The sequence below is a fragment of the Bos javanicus genome, chromosome 15 (genome assembly GCF_032452875.1).
Source record: "Bos javanicus breed banteng chromosome 15, ARS-OSU_banteng_1.0, whole genome shotgun sequence".
In the NCBI taxonomy this organism is placed as follows: domain Eukaryota; kingdom Metazoa; phylum Chordata; class Mammalia; order Artiodactyla; family Bovidae; genus Bos; species Bos javanicus.
In genome coordinates this window covers 78,328,341-78,336,143 of record NC_083882.1, presented here as the reverse complement: position 1 = coordinate 78,336,143, position 7,803 = coordinate 78,328,341, and the positions used below count along the sequence as shown (strand labels likewise).

The 7,803-nt window shown below is 38.1% G+C and overlaps 1 pseudogene; it reads left to right on the top strand.

Annotated features, from left to right (window-relative positions):
• The first annotated feature begins 379 nt into the window (after nt 1-379).
• On the top strand, nt 380-1,430 carry LOC133227089 (olfactory receptor 4C3-like; annotated as a pseudogene).
• Nucleotides 1,431-7,803: the final 6,373 nt, after the last annotated feature.

Genomic DNA, 7,803 nt, shown 5'->3' with positions numbered 1-7,803 from the left:
ACTCTACTTCAGTTTGCTTTGCATCTATTTCTGTTACTATTGGAAGCACAACAGAAAATGTAGCAAACCTCATTGCAAGGAAAAAGAGTTAATTCAAAGGGTATGAACTATGCATGCAGAGATTTCAGAAGATCCTAAGTATTCATGGGTTTCTTGAGAGCCATTGTATCCATGTGGAACCCTGCTGAAAACTGTCAGAGATGTTTTCTGGTCAAATTAGAAAATCGATGTCCACCAAATGTTCCATTTAACAAAATAAATTCTAGAAAATTGAATAATTATTTTCATATAATAACTTAGATATCTATTGCCCAGTGATGCTAAAGTTAACAGACATGCTTACATTTTGTGGTTAACAGGATGAATTGGTACACAAGTTTTGGAACAGAATGGGTTAAGAGGGATGAAGAGAAGTGGGTTTGGCTAAAGGAAATCTTGTAACATTTTGTGTCTCTCTTGACTTTATAGGCAATGCTGTGCTTGCATCCTCAGTGGCCTTGGACTCTATGGAAATACCACACAACATCACAGAATTTTTCATGCTGGGACTTTCACAGAACCCAGAAGTGCAAAGAGCTCTCTTGTGGCCTTTTTGACCATATACGGGATCACAGTTTGTGGCAATATTCTCATTGTGATCACCATCACCTGTAATCCACTCTGGTTTCCCCTATGTATTTTTTCCTGGCCAACCTGTCCTTTATTGATACCTGTTATTCTTCTTCTATGGCCCCTAGACTCATAGCTGACTCCTTGTATGAGGGGAGACCATCTCCTATGAGGGTTGCATGGCTCAGCTCTTTGGAGCTCATTTTTTTGGAGGTGCTGAGATCATCCTGCTCACGGTGATGGCCTATGACCGCTACGTGGCCATCTGCAAGCCCCTGCACTACACGGCCGTCATGACCAGGCATCGCTGTGCCCTGCTGGTGGGGCTGGCTTGGCTGGGGGGCTTCCTGCATTCCCTGGTTCAGCTCCTGCTGGTCCTGCAGTTGCCCTTCTGTGGGCCTAACGTGATCAATCACTTTGTCTGTGACTTGTACCCCTTGCTGGAACTTGCCTGCACCGACACCTATGTCATCGGCCTGCTGGTGGTGGCCAACAGTGGCGTGATCTGCCTGTTGAACTTCCTCCTGCTGGCTGCCTCCTACCTGGTCATCCTGTCCTCCTTGAGGTCCCACAGCACAGAGGGGAGGTGCAGGGCCCTCTCCACCTGCGGGGCCCACTTCACGGTTGTTGCCTTGTTCTTCGTGCCCTGTATGTTTACTTATGTGCGGCCGTCATCTAATTTATCTATAGACAAAAACATGGCAGTATTTTATGGTATCCTGACTCCCATGTTGAATCCACTCATTTACACTCTGAGAAATGAAGAGGTAAAGAATGCCTTGACAAAGTTCTTCACACAGCAAGATCTTAAATGTAGCTAATAAGTTGGAAAGTAGGAAATAAAATGGCTTTATTTTGGAAAGTGGAACAAACCAAAACCTGTTACTTATTGCCATATACATCTTAATCCATCTTATCCATTCCTTCATCTTCACAGACTTCATTGATTTACTTAGACTTTCATATGAATTGCCTAATTTGATAATAAAACAACTATATGAAATGCATATGGCATGAATGATTATTATTCCTGTTTTAGAAATGAAGAAACCATATCTACAGATGTGGTTAATTGATTCATTAAAATTATCTAGCTTTGAACTGCCTGAAACAAAACTTAGAATCAGTTATTTTTGATCCGTCTTACCGATCTTTAAATGGCAGCCTATGCTGACATCATTGGAGTCTGTATGATAATCAGTTGAGTTATAGAAATGAGAGGCAATCTTTAAATGGCAACCTATGCTGACATCATTGGAGTCTGTATGATAATCAGTTGAGTTATAGAAATGAGAGGCAAAACCCTTAAAGCAAATAACTTCACTCATCGCCATATGTAGTAGTCTGTGTGCATACAAGTCTGGCTTCTCTTCCTTCTCATCACCATTTACGGCATCAGCAGCACAGCTGCTACGATACAGCAGAGGGAAGGTCTCAGTTCTGGAGACAGATCAACCTGAGTTGAGTCTCAGTTCCCACACTTCTTCATGGCACAACTAGAGGCAAGTGGCAAAGCTTTATAAGCCTCGGGTGCTTGTCTTGAAAATAGACACAAACGTGTCCAAAGCAGTATCATAGGAATTAAATTAGACAATCTATGTAAAGTTTTTCATCCAATTTACGGCACATATGGCCCCCTAAATTTAGCTGCTATTTCTACTTCAACCTTCTGTAACCTTCCATAAAGAGGCTGCTTTCTTTCACTTTTCTATATCTATTTAAAGTTTGAAACACATACTTCATTTAGAACAGACTGGCTTATTTTTCTGCCAATGATGGAAATTGACGTTTCCTTATATATTTACTGACTCTGTTTCAAACTCTGAGGGATCCTAGTGTTCTGGAGTTTAAAACATGCATCCATATTCATTTTATTCCTTTCCTGGAATGAGAGAAATGAAACTCTGACCACATCCATCCCTATAATTTACAATAAGCTTATATCTTGTTTGACAAATGATTTGTAATTCACTGTGCCACAAATATCCATTTTTTACACTAAAAAAGGAAAAACCAAAAAACTAGAAATTAGTATGGAAAAATAATTTTCCTTCTACAGGTATTCAAAATCAGTCTCCAAGAACCATTAAGTTCAGAGATAATTAGGAAATACTTATTGCTTTACCCTGAACTTCTATGCATAACAAAAACAACAGTTGCCGAATTCTTAGGCAAAATATTGTCTTTCTTAACTTTACCACATTTTGATGATGTAGTTAATAATAGCTAAGTATAGCAGACCTTGAGCCTTTACCAATTCATTTTTGCTGTTAGATTATAAAAATATAATTGAGCTAATTTTCCAATTAACTACAAAATATGAAATCATTGGGAGGGTTACTAAAAAGTTGCCAAGCCAGCTTCCCACAGTTAACTCTCAGGAAGCTTTCTAGAAAAGAATACTTTTGAAATTCAAAAAGCACTTTTATTTTTATTACAGTTAAAATAGCAAATAGCCAAAAGGACTGATGTAGTGCCCTCTTGTTTTTTGTTGTTCAAGTCGTGATTAACAGCAGCTCAACCATCTTACAAATACTGCTCATTTTTGAAAAATTTCAACCTGTTGGAATAAACACATCAGTAAATACCACCAGAAGTTTTCTAGATGACTCATAAATTATTGCTGATCTTGTTTACAAAGGAAGTGTTATCTCCAAGACTATGTAAAATATTTTTCCTCCTAAACACATATCTCTTTTAGAATTTAGAAAATAAGACTGGCAACACACACACACGTGTGTGTGTGTGTAAATCCACTTATAAGCCCACTACCTAAAGGTAATCACCATCAACAATTTGGTAACTATCCTTTTAATCATCATCATCTTTTTCTTCTCTTCCACTTATTCCTTCAGCTATTTCTACAAACTTGGTTAAGCTTCTACTATTCTAAAAGTTACTCTCTGGGACTAAATTGTTTCTTTGTTTAGTTTACAAGGCATCTTAGGCAAACAAGCATTTCTGATTCTCAGTTTGCGCATCCAGCAATGGGCAGTTTAGGGGACTTCCCTGAGGGTCCAGAGGCTAAAACTCCACGTTCCTATTGCAGGGCCCAGATTCAGTCCCTGGTCAGGGAACTGAGATACCACAACAAAGCCTGAAAGCCACAGCTACTGAGCCCTAGGGCTCCAGTGCCCATAGGCCAGGACTAGAGAAGCCCACGTGCCTGAAGCAAGACCCAGTGCAGTTCAGTTCAGTCACTCAGTTGTGTACAACTCTTTGTGACCCCATGGATTGCAGTACGCCAGACTTCCTTGTCCATCACCAACTCCCGGAGTTCACCCAAACTCATGTTTATAAGGTTGGCGATACCATCCAACCATCTTATCCTCTGTCATCCCTTTCTCCTCCTGCCCTCAATCTTTCCCAGCATCACGGTCTTTTCAAATGAGTCAGTTCTTCACATCAGGTGGCCAAAGTATTGGAGCTTCACCTTCAGCATCAGTCCTTCCAATGAATATTCAGGACTGATGTCCTTTAGGATGGACTGGTTGGATCTCCTTGCAGTCCAAGGGACTCTCAAGAGTCTTCTCCAACACCAGAGTTCAAAAGCATTAATTCTTCTGCACTCAGCTTTCTTTATAGTCCAACTCTCACATCCATACATGACTACTGGAAAAACCATAGCTTTGAGCAGATGGACCTTTGTTGGCAAAGTAATGTCTCTGCTTTTAAATATGCTATCTTGGTTGGTCATAGCTTTTCTTCCAAGGAGCAAGCGTCTTTTAATTTTATGCCTGCAGTCACCATCTGCAGTGAATTTTGAGCCCCCAAAAATAAAGTCTGTCATTGTTTCCATTGTTTCCCCATCTATTTGCCATGAAGTGATGGGACCATACGCCATGATCTTAGTTTTCTGAATGTTGAGTTTTAAGCCAAGTTTTTCACCCTCCTCTTTTGCCAAAATAAATATTTTTTAAAATTTTTAATTAAATTTAATTTTTAATTAAAAAAATTTTTTAAGTTTAATTAAAAAATTTAAAAAGCAGCACAATCTCATCCTTATGACCTTATGAAAGGAGATTTACTATGAAAAGCATTGTATCTGACAGGTGATAGGAGTCTAATGAATTGTCAAAAATATACTTGTGGGATAAAAAGAAAAAAAAAAACTGTATCTGGCATTATTATTCCACGGGTCATGGTTACATGGCTATTGCTCAGCTACTTAATAAAAAGTTTACTATCTCTCTTGAACTCTCCTACCTCAAGAAGAGTATTATTTTATTTATTTAAATATTTTTTAATGGACAACAGCAGAATGAATACATATTCATATCAAATATATTTGCTAATTTTAAAAAATTAACACAAGAAAGTACTACAGTATAAGCCAATTGTTATGTATAAACTAGTGCAGATGGAAAAGAAAATAATTTCAAAGGAATTTCCTATTACATGGGAATCAAAAAGTTTCGGAATCACCACCCAGTCACTAGCCAGTTCTTCTCAGACTCATGCATTTCAGGTCTGTTAAAAGAAAGTCCGCTTTCCAATAGGTTAACACATGAAGGCCAAAAGGTTTCAAGAAGAGAATTCTAAAGATTCAAAGGAAACATGAGAAATTTAGTTTATTGGCTGTTTATATTAGGGGGGTGCAAAATGGTTTTGGTAAAGCACTAAGGCTGTGGGTCACATAGGCTTAGATTTAAATTCTCATTCAGCCAAACTTTAGATAACTGATCTCTAGCAATATAATTAACCTCTCTGACACTTCATTTCCTAATTTATGAAGTGGGAATATTAATATGACTGCAATTATTGGGCTGTAGTAAAAATTAAATAAAACAAATATAAACCACTTTGCACAGGGTGAAACATAAGTAAGAAAAGCTGTCATAATTTTTACACTAGCATTGATTTATTTACATTCACACCATCCTTAACATAGGTTTACCATTATGTTCAGATGAAGAAATATTTAAGACAGAGATAAGTTCCACAGTTTGAGGCAAATCAAAGACAGACATAAATTAAGGTCAGAAATCTGTTTCCTCCAAAACATAAAATGAGTGAGTGCTCAGATGAAGACTTTATTCACAGAAAGGGCTCAGTAAACAGCTATCATTATCATCACTATTATCCTTGCTTTTACATCGTCCCGTTTCATTCCAGCTTTCCTGGGGACTACGACTACATGTTTAAAAGATACATGTGATTTTTTTTAAACACACAGTTGCTTACATATATTTACAAAATGATCACTCATAGGAGGTTATGGAAAAATAAAATATCTATTTTTTAAAGCCTTTATACATACAGTGAGATCTAACCTGATAATAAAGTCCAAAGAACATGAGAAATGAAAAGCCAGCATCACCTGATATTCAAATCCTTGGTTGAGAAATCTCATGAAAACAAGTTTCTGAGCTCTCCCTCAGTAATCGCAAGCTCTATACGGAGATGGGCCTTTTGGTCTCTGGAACCGAGCTGTCCCTTCTCCTCTTTCTTCCTGAGGACAGGATCAGGACAGGATCCACCATCAGTGAGAGCTTCTGAAATAAGTGCTGCTCAAGTATCTCACAGCTGATTCCACCAGCTCTCCCACTTGTCACTGTAGAGATATTTAAGGGCATTTTAATCCCAGAATAGGGAGTAGGTGAGGGACTAGCTCTCAATATTCAGAGACCTGCTCACTGGCTTACATGACACATTTTGCAGTGAAGTGAGGCTGGGATGGACGTTTGGTCTCCCTGTGATTGTGGTTAGTGAATAACAGTACTGGTTTCTGGGCTCCTCTGTCAGGAACCACTGTCCCCAGCATCCCTTATGCTCTGGTGGCATCTCTGAAGGCTACAACAATGTCTGAGCATTTTAGATTTTCAGCAGACTCATTTTCCCAATTCAGTCATTTAATCCTCACCACTTAAGCAAGTGCATAATGTTAGTTCCCTTTTACAGATGAAAAAACAACAACAACAACAAAAAAGCAGAGAGGTGAAGCAACTTGCTAACACTGACAAAGCTGATTCACGCTGTAGACGATGAGAAATCAAGAGTTTTTAAGCCAAAGCTCTTAGCTCTGATTTCAAAACAACTGACTGTTTCTAAATCTCTTAGAATTTCCTTACATTTATGGTGCAGATTCTTTTCTATAACACAGATGTGTGATTGCTGCCAAGTTCTGGGCACACATTCTTGCGCTTGGTCACTTGGTCATGTCCCATTCTTTGTGACGCCATGGACTGTAGCCCACCAGGCTCCTCTGTCCATAGGATTTCCCAGACAGGAGTACTGCGGTGGGTTGCCTTTCCTTCTCCAAGGGATCTTTCTAACCAAGAACTGAATCCATGTTTTGGGCTTGGTAGACAGATTCTTTACTACTCCACCACCAGCAAAACCCTCTATGAGACACTTGTTCTTAAATCACTGGTGATTTCCCATAAGAGTTGCTTCATTTTCAGAGTCTTCTTTTCCTTTGTTGGAATCTAAAACTACTTTAATGTACAGGTATTTTCTGCCTTAACTGTACAGACTTTATAAATTATATTTCTTTTATGCTCGCCAATATTCTATTTCCAAGTCTTTTTGCGAACTATGGTACAATTTTTGAAAGCTACTTCTGTGTGCAAATCCTCTCTTCTTGGGAATGTGATAAGTAAAAAGTTGGGTTTTTTAATTACTGTAGTGGGAGAACATTTATAAAGCTCTCAAACCAAGGGTGATCAGAAAAAGTATACTTTGATAAATGTACGTTTAGAAGAGTTTCTTTACTGTTCTACATTTTTTTCCTGTATAGTTGCTTTCCCTCTTTTAAAATAAAACCACTCTAGCTAAAGTGCTTGGTATAATGAGTGTTCAAGAATATTACTGTTGATCTGTTGCATACCCACAATCAGGGCAACATTATGACTTTTGTGAGCCCTTGGTACTTACATCCTTATAGACCATTTCCTCCATAAAATATTAAAAATCATATTTTCTGACTGCATTTTTATATAGATGACTATAATCCAAGTTGAATTTAAATTATATTAATTTTTTTCCTGCTGTTTTCAAAATAAAACATTTCAGGGGCTCTTAAAACTATTGGGGGCTGTAGGCACTGTGTCGACTATGCCTTAATGGATAGCAACCCTGGCTTACAATATATGAGCCCCTGAAAAAAAACTGATCCAGACTAATACAGGAAATAAATTTCTATAAAATATCACTAGTGTTTTTTTTTTTTAACCTGAATACTCCACACAAGGT